Source organism: Lygodium microphyllum, chromosome 6 (assembly GCF_053477565.2).
Source record: "Lygodium microphyllum isolate KBCC chromosome 6, Lygodium_microphyllum_v1.1.10, whole genome shotgun sequence".
In the NCBI taxonomy this organism is placed as follows: domain Eukaryota; kingdom Viridiplantae; phylum Streptophyta; class Polypodiopsida; order Schizaeales; family Lygodiaceae; genus Lygodium; species Lygodium microphyllum.
In genome coordinates, this window is record NC_141140.1 from 77,767,119 (window position 1) to 77,781,691 (window position 14,573).

Sequence of the window (14,573 nt, forward strand, 5' to 3'; positions counted from 1 at the left end):
AGGATATAATTGGGGCTAATTAATGAGGTTCCAATGCTCATGTGCAAGAATATTAAAGTTATCTCCTTTGGCAATGAGTGTATCAATGGCATGTGTGTTTTGGGCAGTTATTGATTTATGCATGTAGGCACATGTTACTACTTCCTCATCCTCCTCCTCTATCTCAATGATGGTGGCAACTCTTACGTTTATTTATGGTTCCAACATTGGACGCTCCTGCAATGGATGCATTAGAGGGTAGTATTTCTTTAGGCGACTACCATTAAAGAAGTGTTTCTTGAGGTAGCACATGGAAGATCACTGGTAGGCTTTTATTCTCAATAGAGACTGCTACCTTGCACTTTCTCAACAATGAGTAAGACTGCTCCCCAAACGGGATGAGTTTAGCGTTAGTATGCTACAAGTGGGGCTGACCAATGAGGGCTCAATGGTTGTTTGTAAGAATATTGAAGTTGGCTCCCTCATCAATGAGTGCATCAAAGGCATGTGTCTTCTAGGAAGTGATCAATATACACAAGTAGGAAAGTGCTACTGCTTCTTGATCCTCGTCCTCTATCTCAGTGATTGTGGTGACTCTTACATTCACTAGTGCTTCCAGCATTGGTCGTTCATGGAGCAAATGCATTGGAGGATAGTACTTCTTGAGGAAACTGCCATTAAAGAAGCCTATGCCCTCTCTTGAGCACTCTAAGAACTATTTTAGAAGGTAGTCCTAGTGACCCTATTGTGCTAGCTTGCTATAAAAATAAGTAAGGATGGTTTGAGTGAAAATAAAAGTGAGCAAAAGAAAAAAGGATTAACTGTCTCCTTGGGAGGGATTGGTAGGTTCTTGGGTACCGAGTCTAGATGACCTCAGGTGGATACTCGGTTGTCCTTGAGTCACTCTACTCAGCTCCCTCCTTTTTACACGCCTGAGTATCGTCTTAAAGTAGTTAAAAGTGATGAATCAAAAGTACCTAAAAATGATAAATTAGGATATACAAGTCCTCACCTAGTAGGAGTTCCTTGCCCAATTGTCCTAAGGTAGGTAGCTAGTTAAGACCATCACTCACGATGGCTTCTTTTATAGTTCTCTTGAGCTTGTCTACGTTGGAGTAGTTGGTTAGTGACTTGCTCTAGATCTCTATTAGGTTATACTTGGCCTATCCCTTGTGGATTTTCATGCCTTGATTTTGTTTAGGGGTAGGGTGACAACTCTTCTTATGTATTGTTGTGTATTATTCTTTGAAGCAACTTGATGCTCTTTATAGTTTCTTTATGTGCAGGTCAGTTTGTGGATTTGATAGGCTGCATAGCCCTACCCTATGGTCCCCCATGAGAGCAAGATTTTAAGTAGGAAAAGAGTCAGAGATGTGTCCAAATATGTCATTTTAAATTAGAAATATAAGCTCATTGAAAGCGAAATATGCAGATTCAGTAAGTTTAATTGGCTGTGGAAGACAGGAATGCTAATTACTTCAAAAGATGGACCTTTGCAATGGTTGCAGATTTTTCATAATTTTTTTTGGGTGCCAGATTGAAGCAGGACAAGTTCCTAGGGGGTGGGTTGGAGACTACAAACAACCCACTACTCTGATCATGTATGCCTACTCCATTATTTTGCTCTCTATCACCTGTGTTCACAAGAAGAATGGCTGCCTAGTTGTGGAGTTCCAAATCTAGTGTTTCTTTGTCCATCTCTCTGCTCTAAGAGACCATTCATGTAGGAAAGAGAAAGAGAAGAATGGGATGAAGCATGCTTGTGCGGCATGCACCGGATTGATGCAAGATTGAGAGGGTATAGAGAAGTGATATTTAGTCCTGTGTGCAGATCGATGGCGGGTCGATGGCTCTCCACGCATTCAATTTTCGTGACCTGAAACATGAAATTTAGTAGTATATCCATTTTATGAAGGAAATTTGTTTGTTTTTTAAATTTTATGGTCCAAATGAAGTGCATATGGGATGAAAATTAGTATGAACCCCATTTGATAATTTTATGAGGGAAAGAAGTGATAATGCAAAGAAGAGAATAAGTTTAGCAAAGAAGAAGATAGAATGAGAAAAGAAGGGGAGTAGAAGAAGAAGATTGGGTGCAGGAGAAGAAAAGAAGAACATTGAAGAAGAATATTAGAGGAGGAGAAGAAGAAGAAGAAGAATAAGAAGAAGAGTAGGAACGAGGAAGAGGAAGAGATAGAAGAAGAAGTGAAGGAGAAGAAGTGAAAAGAAGAAAAGCAGAAGAAGAAGAAGAAGAAGAAGAGGAGAGGAATAACTTAATCAATTTTACACACACACACACACACACATACAATTGATTAAGTTATTATTGCAATCAGACAGCAGGGAGGAGGAACATATATATATCTTCCTCTCTCTCTTTTACTCTCTCTCTCTCTCTCTCTCTTTCTCTCTCTCTCTCTTTGGAAGCTACTCTCTCTCTCCCATCTCTTTCTCTCTCTCTTTGTGTTTGGAGCTTCACATGCAAGTTGGTGGAGCTTGTTCACATGCAAGAGTGTAGTCAACAACTTCAGAAATGGAAGGCGGCAATGGTCAGTGATGGTTGGTATTTGACGGTAGTTCACAGTGCTGCGTGGCAAGCAGGGTCAACGATGGCATCCACAACAGGTACGTGTCTATTTTGTATTTTAATTCTATTCTTATTTTTCTTTTCTTTTTGTCAATTTTTAATGTATTTTCACTTCCTCGTTTACACATATTCATTAGGGCTTGTTCACACATACAAGTACACCTTTCTTTCAAAAAAAAAACATACACACACACACAAATATACGGCACTAATCTCTTCACATACATAAACTTATACACACACTCACTCAATTGATTCACTCATCCTCAGATCCAATATCACTCACATTCACATTGGTGCAATCATACTTATACACGAATCCCTTAAACCCACTCACACATTAAAACTCCCTTACACTTATACATACATACTTTTACATAACACACACATACATATTCATTCTAACCACACTCATATTCACATAGATAGTAATGTCTCCATTATTTATTTTATTAAACAATGTGCATATACATTCCAAAAAATTGATTTATGTTGCACATTTTTAAACCTAGCTCTAATTATGAGGATAATTTTTATTATCATATACCAGTTCATGGAAGAAAGACTTGGGAAACCCTCCCAAGATTAGCTTGTTAAAACTATGTTTGTAGTATAGAATAACAAAAAGAACTAGCCAAGTGGATAGTCACTTGGCAGTTAAGTGCACTTGGGTGACAACACTGCTAGGATGGGTGACCTCCCTAAAAGATTTTTCTACAAGAAGCTATTGGAGCTTCTCATGCGCAGCCAATGGTGCCAATGAAGCCTTTGTAGCTCGTTGTAAGTATACCAAGGCCAAGATGCCAAGGTCTATGCCTTGGTTGCCACCTTTGTCATAATCCTTGGAGTGATGCCCTCCCCCCCGATGATGAGGCATGCGGTGCTCACCCATATATTCATAAAGAAAAACTTATCTTCATGCTACAAAAATGGAGTCCCTCTCTGACATCATCGATGATGTCATCAAAGATGTTAAAAGAAAGCATTCTCTCTTTATCATCAATGATGTCATCGAAAATGCTAAAAAGCAAGTATCCTCTCTTTACCCACCCCTTGATTACTATATAAATAGGGCTAGAGAATCATTCGAATCTCTCTCTCTCTCTCTCTCTCTCTCTCTCTCTCTACATCTACACAAAAGTGCTACTTGAATCCATCAACTTCTTCTATGGCTCCCAAGAGACATCGAAATGTTGAGTGAGGTCAACCTTAGAGAGCTCCTCAATGCAAGGAAGTAGTCCTCATGAAGTGCAAGCGGAAGTTAACTCCAAGTCCATTTAACTCGAAGGATTGGTTATTCCACAACAAATCGAGGTTGCATATATAAATCGTAATCACAATGGATGGCCAAATGGAGATAATCACGTTAGTACATAAGAAAAGGATCACCATTAGTTAGAACTTACTTGAACTTTTAAAATCACGTTAGAATTATCAAATATTGGGGTATTCCATACATTGACAAAACTGTGTTAAAAATGTTTTATGGTTATGACTGCTTTTGGATTTGTGAAGGGTGAGTTATGGCTCTTATGATTCCAAGCTTGCACAACCGAATGAGTTGTGGATTGTGGTGGTTTGGAACATTGGGGTCCCTAACCCAATGCTCCCTAAACACTCTATAGAGTGTGGAAAAACTCACTTGCGGTGGCAGATGGGGGTCCTACGCTCCTAAAGAAGGTAGGTGTTTTTGGAAAAACTCACTTTGCAGGTGGGAGTCCTATACTCTTGAGGGAGATAGGTGTTTTTGATATTTGATCACTTGAGCACTTGAGAGGACAAAGGTTGAGTGATAAGTGCCCCTCGTATGTAGGACAGATCTGGTGGGACTTTGAGCTAGTAGATTCCTTGTTGACCGTAGACAGAGTGCAATCACATATAGCCCAATCCCGAGGGATTGGAAGGTCCTATCCTAGGCTGGACGATGTCTTTCTGCGGAAAGAAATTTTTTTACCACTCTATGGAGTGATGGTGAAATAAATTATCCAATTTTTGAATTGTTTGTTATGTGCTAAAGATTGAGTTTAATGAGCCCAGTTTAATGGAGTAATAAAAGGAATTTGATTTTATATGTCCAAAAAGTGTGGTAGTATGCTTTGCTAATTAGAAAACTAAGCAAACCCCATCGAGGAAAGTGGGAGGCTTCGATCCTAACAATTGGACGCCTATGGCTGGGTGGACCCGATAAGTCAGGTAACTTTTCAACACTAGATAGAGCTGATTAAATTCTGACCCTCCAAATATCGGTAGGATTAGTTACCAGTTTTAACACCATTTTAGGGGGCCGGAGCTAATATTTTACCTTATGGTGGGTAGGGGGATTGAGTTACACTCTCCCCCATCTGTCACTCTCTTTGAACCAAGTGTGGTCTCAACCTCACTCTTGCCTTTGATTGATTACAATGTGGTCTTTCTAAGGTGGGCATTAGATTGTTGTTACTGGTGACTTTTCCATGCTTCCCCTATGAAGTAGAGCTAATATTCCCATGTTCAACTAAGTCCAAGCTTTCCCATGTTCTACTAAGTCCAAGCTTTCCCATGGGGAGACAGGATGGTGATGTGCATGGGTATGAATTTCAGTCGACTATTAAGAGGAATCTTCCAGGTCTGTTGGAGGAGGCACCTCACATAGATATGCACAATCATATATACACATAAACATGTACATACACAACCATAACTACACTCATAGACACAAACTCATATTCATGCACTCACATTACACCACCCATACTATCCCCACAAACAATCACACACCTTATTCTTTTACACAACTCACCCATTCCCACATACACACGCTCCTCACACCACAACTGCACTCCAAACTTACTCACTAAACACATCTTAAACCTACAATACCCACCCTTGCATCTAATAACTATACATCCTCCACATCAGCCTTCACTCCCACACATCATCTTATTCCTCTCACTCACTTCCACACTCATATGTAAGCACTTTCACACATGCACTTACTTTCACACTCACACTTTCGCACTCGCACTTACAGACACACACTTACTTCCACACACTGACTTTCACACTAGGGCACTTCCACACTTGCACCACCTACCACTTACACACTAGATGCCACACACACTTGCACTTTCACACTTGCCACAATCTTGTGCTTGCTTGTGTGCACCTTGATTTTTCTTCAAACTTTATGAACTCTGATCCATTATTTTCTTGGCTACAAATTCTTTCAAATTTCAACTAGCTCTAACCCATGCATTCAACACTTGCTCATAAAACATATTCCATGCCTCGCACCTAGTTTCAGATGTAGAGGCTCTCTATTTTTATTCTTCTCTGTTTGCTGATACAAAGCCTCACACAAAAACTAACAAACATCAGTCTCATCATGAAGAAGAATAGCCATCTGATGTCTTTCACTCATATCCATACACCTGAACTAATCTGCAAACTCTCTGTCCCCACAAAGGAGTAGAAGATAACAAGACAAAAGTAAGACTCTTATTACCATCATCTAAAATCTAAGAACTCGCATCATCCCATTGACTTCAATAGCCCTGCCATCCTGCTCCAGGACTCGAATTACTTCATCTTCACGGTCTCTTTCTTCTGAAAATTTGTTCTTCTTCTTCTAAGCTTCAAATTTCTCCCTTATTCAACCTGCAAGATTCCTCTTCTCCCTCTGTCTCTCTCTCTTTCTCTCTCTCACTCCCTCACATTGATTTTCTTGTGTCAAATACTTCTCTTCTCTTTTTCCAAAAAAACTACTCACGTTTTTTCTTTTTCCCTTAAATTTTCAAGTTTCCCCTTGCTTCCCCTTAATTGCTAGATGGCGAACATGGCCCTTGCCACATAAAATTCCACTTCGAGACTCAAAATCAGAAAGGAGAACACATTTTCTTATTTTCTTACATGAAGCACGTGTCTCAAAATTGAAATATCACAAGCACATGTGGAACGTGCATGGTACCACTTGGGGATTTCCATTTATCAACCCGACTCCCACTACGAATAAGTGTTAGAAATACAAAAAAAGATATTTGCATGTGTTACCACACTTGACTTCACACGGCATCATGTCCTTCGTCGCTCATTTTCACTCACCATGATTAGCCACCCCCTAGTTTGGAACACAAAGTGTGAACAAACCTTTATTAAAAGCTTCAAAAACATATGACAAAGATAAACACCTTTTTCTGAAAATCTGCTTCATAAAGCACATCACAAAATAGCTCATAACTTTCTAATCAAACCTCAAATTTCCAAGATTCAAAAAGGAAAGTTGTAGCTCTTTTTGGAACAACTTAGAGTCAAATTTCTTGATCTACTGACCTGAAATAGCTCTGCACAGTTTGTAGTCCTAAATTTTTGCATGCAGTCCAGTTCAGACATCGACCTTCCAGAGACCATAACTCTCACATTCTTGCTCCGATCAACACCAAACTTGACAGAGACCTTTACTAGGTGTCAAAGCACACTTTGAATATGCTTTCTATCATTTACAACCATCTAATTAACACTAGATTTTAGAAAACCAAATCTTTCCCAAACAGTAAACTGGAAGCAACCTACTTTATGTATAGTATGTACATTATCTACATTCTCTTTATTTCCAGGATTTTGCATATATATTTCTTTAGATGGAACCCATTGATTTGAATGTTGTAAATAGTCCCATCTATATCTTGAAGCAAGTAAGTGTCATTTTCAAACTTCTGCTTGATGAGGAAAGGTCCTTCCCATCTAACTCGAAACTTGGTTTCAAAAGTAGAGTCCAAGCTACTGTCATATCTCATAACCAATATAACCTCTCCAAGATTATTCTTCTTCAACTGTGTATTAAACTATTCCCTTCGCTTCACAATCTCTTTTTCATAACAATTCATTTGCTTGTTGCTTATGCAACTGTAGGGTATGCAAGTTTAGTCCTCTATCCATTCCCAATTTTGTTTGATCTAACTGATGCTTTCTTACAAACTCCATCATAGGGAACATGACATTCATAGGTAATAAAGCATCTTGACCATATACTAATTGAAAAGGGGTGAATCTTGTACTTGTATTTTACATTGTTCTACAAGCCCACAAAGCTTGATGTAGATGATTGTCCCAATCTTTAGGATGATCTTCCACCAACTTAAAGAGAATCTTCTGTAATGTTCCATTGAATACTTCCACTAATCCATTGCACTGGGGGTAATAAGGAGTAGCAAATCTGTGTTTTAATTCTAGTTTCCTTGTGAATTCTCTCAATAGCTTATTCCTAAAGCCAGGACCTTGATTTGTCACTATTTGTAGTGGTATTCCAAATCAATAGCATAGGTCCTCCATGAGGAAATGAGTTACATCCTCTTTCTTGCAATTCCTTGTAGACTTAGCTTCAGGCCATTTGGTCAAGAAAAGGTTCAATAAAATCCAAACCCCACTTCTCAAACAGTCTACAAGCAATAATGGCCTTAGGAGGTTATGGAATTAGTACCCTTTTTTCATATGATTTGCAAGCATGTGCCCTTGAGCTGTGCACACAAAAGTATAAACACCCACAAAGATTTCCTAATGAAAGGGGAAAATACCCAACTAACCCATCTTGAAAAGCTGGCATATGCATTCATCAGACCAAAAGGCATCACTCTATAATAGAAGCATCCCCATGGGGTAATCAACATTTTTTTTTTCAATCTTCTTCTGCTATTCTGATTAAGAAATATCTAGAGTATCCATTGCACACACTGTAAAATTCATGAACAACCACTTGATCTAAGATCTCATCCTAAAACGGAAGAGGATAGTAGTCCCTCTTAGTAGCTGCATTAAGAGGCTTAAAATCAACACATACTCTCCACTTCCCATTCTTCTTTGGTCTGATTACAACAGAAGACATCCACTCTATATCATCAACAAGACAAATAAATTCAACATCAAGTAGTTTTTGAATTTGAGCTTTAAGTACATTTTCCTGAATTGTACCAAGTCTCCTAAGTTTTTGAGCCACTGGTTTATACCCTTCTTTCAATGTGATATGGTGCATAATGTTGTTAGTACCCCTCAGTTGGTGATATTATCTAGTAAACAATTTTGGGTATTTCTAAAAAATGGCTGAATATTCATCTCTTTCATCATTAGTCAAGTCATTTTTCAACATATTCATAAGCTTAGGCACTCCAACATTCATTTCAAGTTGCTGATCACATGTTTCCTGCATGAAGTCCGTACTTCCTACAACAATATTTACCACTTTTTCTTCTATTTTTGAACCTTGGATTGACAATCCGAAGAGTTCAACATCCCTAGAGAGTAGGCTAGCTTCCCATTCGCTATCGTCCTCATCAAGGCTGGAATTTTCTGAATCATTACTTTCATCACCTCCAACATCACTTTCATGTCCATTTTGAATGACAGACCTTGTTTTCATGTCAAAGATGACCCTCTTATGAGCTAGCTTCTCTAGATAGAGTTCCAATTGACCTCTATACCAGTCTTGTCCGGATCTCATACCAATCAACCACAGTCATGCCAAAATGAGAGGATATGCCCCAAGTTTTGCAGGCATAACATGGAAATCCAAACATGCTTTTTGGCCTCCAATGTTGATTCCCAAGTTCTCAATGACTCCCAAGCATTTCACTTTTGAGCTATTTGCCATTTCAACCTTATATAGTGACTTCATTGTCATTTGAAGATGCACTTGCAGCAGTGCTTCTTCAGTGATTACACAAACTTGCACACCACCATCAACATAAACTTGATCAATTTTTCTTCCATGTATCCATGCATCCATGATAGGTATAATGTCTTTCACATCTGATAGGTATATCACTCCAACATGCCCAGTTTGGGTTTTTCCTTTCCTGATGCTAATCAAACCATGCCATTGCCTCCTTAGAGATGAGTTCGTCTGCAGTAGTTGACCATATGTAACATCAGCCTTCCTACCTTTTAGATCCTCAAGCAAGTTGTAAGGAACTTGATTGACTCCCAAAGCAAAGTCCCCCATTTCAGTCTACCTTTGTGGTCTAGCTTTCCTGTTGGTTTCTAGATCATCTGCAACCTGTTTTCCCTTTTCAGTTTTAGTATCCCTCTCGTTGACTCTCTTGTTAGCAAGAACATATGCATTTTTGCCATCATCAGACGTGCTCGTTTCAATCAAACTCATACCCAATGTGCCTTCATTAGGTCTTCTTTCCAATAGTTTCCTAGCTGGTTCAAGTGGACTTTGTTCCTGTTGAGGTCTAGCATCTTGCCTAGAATTCCCTTGTGGCATGGGATACATCTCCCCTCCTATTATTCTTGGATAAGGGAAATCATGAGCAATATGACCTATCACCTTACAATTAAAGCATTCAAAGGTTTCCCATTTATTTCTTGGAGGTCCTCAAAATCTAGGTTGCATTTGAGGTTTCCTTGCCAACAATAGACTCATATTCAAATTCAAATTTGCCAACTAATCCTATAGTTTATTAATCACATCATCATCGGCCTTTTTATGGCCTTGTTTTGTCCCATTCTCCGCTCTTTCAAATGCCCCATGAAGATTCACAGCTTGCTGTCTAGCATTTCCTGCACATTGTCAACTTGATTAGGCTATAAAAATGCATGCACAGCAATACCTCGTGATTGATCCGACATCAATTGTCTTTTCCTTTGCTTTTATTTGGCTATTTTGATTGCATCTTCATATGTATCAAGGTCTTTTATTAGAATCTTTTCTCTAATTTAAGGTTTAAGCAATGAAACAAACTTGTCCTTTTTCAAGAACATCATGGGAGGTTGCACCATACTCTGTGCAATTTCTATCCATTTTGCTTCAAAACTCGTTGTAAATTTAGACAGTTCCTCATTTTCTCCCTGAAACATATTTTCCAAATATTTCCATAATCTCTTAGAAGTTTTGTTAGTTGCAAACCTTGTAAGGAACTCATTTTTGATTTCATTCCAATTTTCCCTTGTCTCTTCATTCAATGAGCTCCACCATAATCTTGTAGAACCTTCAAACAATATGTTGAACATTCAGAAATTATCTACATCAGTGTCCGTGGTAAGCCATCCACTCCAATATCTTGATAAACTGATTAGCATCCTGATTTTCAGTACGAAAGAAGGGCTCGTATCCAAAAGCCGCTATGATTGAGTTTGTGTACAGGTTGGTTTCCAAACCTTACACTTTCCAACTGATAAGATCAACAAGTGCTCTTCAACACAGGAGATCTTGAGCAGGGGTAGAAATCTATGGTAGGTGAATTGGTTACTTCGCCTCTAACAACCCCCAAGACAACACAATAGGATAAAGACTGAGGATCTCACCTCAACAAAACCCATGAGACAGCATCACTGAATGCATGATTCAAAATTCGTGATCACTCACTCCTCATTGAGACTTCAACTCAACAACTTAAGTAGTTCAAACCTTCAAGAACAGAATTACCATTTTCAAAGAGAATCTAATGATGAAACAACCATGGCATGGACTCTGACAAGAGGAGCTTTCAGATTCACACAACTCATATTTTTTAGGGATGGCAACCCCACGTAGCAAACTGCCCCACAAAGTGTCGTTGCCTCACGCAGTGCAAAACCAAATGTAGACCTTCTCTATTCTTCTTTTCTCAAAGCACACATAAATACAATCCAAATACATAGGTAACCAAAGCCTTATACGGCAAATTTTCATGCCAATTCAATGGCTACAAGCATTTCACTATTGTAGACCTTCCATTACTGCCTCAAAATAGAGCTTGCATTGATATAGAAATGGAAAACCATGATGACTTTCATGGGAAACCAAGCTCGTGACGTAGATGCTTTTGAATTCACCTATTTCCTCATAAAGCATAGATTTTTCCTCATAGAGCACTACAGAGAACAATTCATAACTTTCTAACCAAACCTCGCGTTGCCAAGCTTCAAAAAGGAAAGTTGTAGCTCTCTTTCCAATCTATGACTCTTCAGAACAAATCAAAGTCAAATTTCTTGATCTGTTGTTTTGAAATAGCTCTGCACAATCAATAGTCCTAAATTTCTGCATACTCTATACAGTAAACACATCTTTGACTTCAGATTGCCATTTCATCATACTAGCATATAGATCTCAGTATATCTTGCATTGATGAGGAGTTGTGGGAGCTTCGAACTTTATGAACTCTGATCCATTATTTTCTTGGCTACAAATTCTTTCAAATTTCAACTAACTCGAACCCATGCATTCAACACTTGCTCATAAAACATATTATGTGCCTCGCACCTAGTTTCAGATGTAGAGGCTCTCTATTTCTATTCTTCTCTGTTGTTGATACGAAGCCTCACACAAAAACTAACAAACCTCAGACTCATCATGAAGGAGAATAGCCCTCTATTGTCTTTCACTCATATCCATACACCTGAACTAATCTGCAAACTCTCTGTCCCCACAACGGAGTAGAAGAAAACAAGACAAAAGGAAGACTCTTATTACCATCATCTAAAAGCTAAGAACTCACATCATCCGATTGACTTCAGTAGCTCTGCCATCCTACTCCACGACTCGAATTACTTCAACTTCACGATCTCTTTCTTCTGACAATTTGTTCTTCTTCTTCAGAGCTTCAAATTTCTCCCTTATTCAACCTGCAAGATTCCTCTTCTCCCTCTGTCTCTCTCTCTTTCTCTCTCTCACTCCCTCACATTGATTGTCTTGTGTCAAATACTTCTCTTCTCCTTTTCCAAAAAAACTACTCCCCTTTTTCCTTTTTTCTTACTTTTTCAAGTTTCCCCTTGCTTCCCCTTCATTGCTAGATGGCCCTTGCCACATAAAATTCCACTCAGAGACTCAAAATCAAAAAGGAGAACACATTTTCTTGTTTTCTTGCATGAAGCACGTGTCTCCAAATTGAAATATCACAAGCACATGTGGAACATGCATGGTACCATTTGGGGATTTCCATTTATCAACCCGACTCCCACTACGAATAAGTGTTAGAAATACAAAAAAATATATTTTCATGTGTTACCCCACTTGACTTCACACAACATCATGTCCTCGGTGGCTCATTTTCACTCACCATGATTAGCCACCCCCTAGTTTGGAACACAAAGTGTGAACAAACCTTTATTAAAAGATTCCAAAACATCTGACAAAGACAAACACCTTTTTCTGAAAATCTGCTTCATAGAGCACAGCACAAAATAGCTCATAACTTTCTAATCAAACCTCAAATTGCTAAGATTCAAAAAGGAAAGTTGTAGCTCTCTTTGGAACAACTTAGAGTCAAATTTCTTGATCTACTGCCCTGAAATAGCTCTGCATAATTTGTAGTCCTAAATTTTTGCATGCAGTCTAGTTCAAACATCGACCTTCCAGAGACCATAACTCTCACATTCTTGCTCCGATCAACACCAAACTTGACAAAGACCTTTAGTAGGTGTCAAAGCACACTTTGAATATGCTTTCTATCATTTACAACCATCTAATTAACACTAGATAATCGAATCTGCCCCAAACAGTAAACTGGAAGAAACCTAAATTATCTATAGTATGTACATTACCTACATCCTCTTTATTTACAGGATTTTGCATATATATTTCTTTAGACGGAACCCATTGATTTGACTGTTGTAAATAGTCCCATCTAAATCTTGTAGCAAGTAAGTGTCATTTTCAAACTTTTGCTTGATGAGGAAAGGCCCTTCCCATCTAGCTCGAAACTTGGTTTGAAAATTAGAATCCAAGCTACTTTCATATCTCATAACCAGTATAACCTCTGCAAGATTCTTCTTCTTCAACTATGTATTAAACTATTCCCTTCTCTTCGCAATCTCTTTTTCATAACAATTAATTTGCTTGTTGCTTATCCAACTGTAGGGTATGCAAGTTTACTCCTTTATCCATTCTCAATTTTGTTTGATTTAACTAATGCTTTCTTACAAACTCCATCATAGGGAAGCATGGATGTATTGTCCTCCCTGTTATATGACAGTCGGCAGAGACAAAGTAGAGTCAGTACAGTTACAGATCAGAGACAGTACAGAGCATCTATAGAACAGAGACAGAGCGGATACAGAGACAGTTACAAAGACAGTAACAGATACAGAGCCAGAACCAGAAGCAGAAGTAGAGTCAAAACTGGTGACAAAAGCAGAGGTAGAAGATCTGTTCTTCTCCTATAGAGCCTCTACAACAGGCAGAGACAGAGCCTCTAGAGGAAGAGGATGGAACTAATGAGGGAGAAATTGAAGTAGGTTATGGAAGTGCAGATGAAGAATTTCCTCTAATAGAGGATGATCTGGTTGATGTCCCTACAGAGACCTCAGAGGCCGAATATCTCAGGATACTAGATGGAATGACCATGGTTCCGTTTGGGTTGGTCAATGGACCCCAAAGTATGCAGAATCTGTATAAGCAATGGATTAAAAGAATAAAAATTAAGTTCAGCAATGGCTCCTATCGCCTTGACTATTCAGTCCAAAGAGAAGATGATGATAATGCCCCCTGCCAACAGAAGACCAAGCCCTCAAAGTCAGAGCCTCTAGCAGGTCCGTGCTATGTGACATTCCTGGATGCATCCTCTGAAGATGAAGCCTTGAGTCTTGAAGAGGTCACCATTCAAACAAAATCAAATAAGGCTCTGATACCCTTTCAGCAAGTTAAACGGACGAATGAGTCTTCTGTTCAGAAGGAGGACACTGGTTCTAGTGGGACATCAGACGAGGATACGACTCTCATGAAGGAGTCAAACCTCCACCCAGAAGCAACCCGTGGGACATTTATCCATGAAGTGGAAGGTGAAAGACAAGTAACGTTCTTGGATGCTGAGGGTACTGAACGTCACCTAAAAGTGGGTCTCAATCTTTCAAAAGAAGAACTGGTGGTCCTTTGAGACCTACTCAGGGAGAACTTAGATGTGTTCGCTTGGTCCTACAAAGACCTAAAGGGGATTGATCCTACAGTATGTCAACATCACATTGATCTAGAGCCCGATGCCAAACCTATAAGGCAAAGACAAAGACGGATGAATCCTAATTATTCTGCTATGGTGAAGGCCAAATTATTGAAACGTCT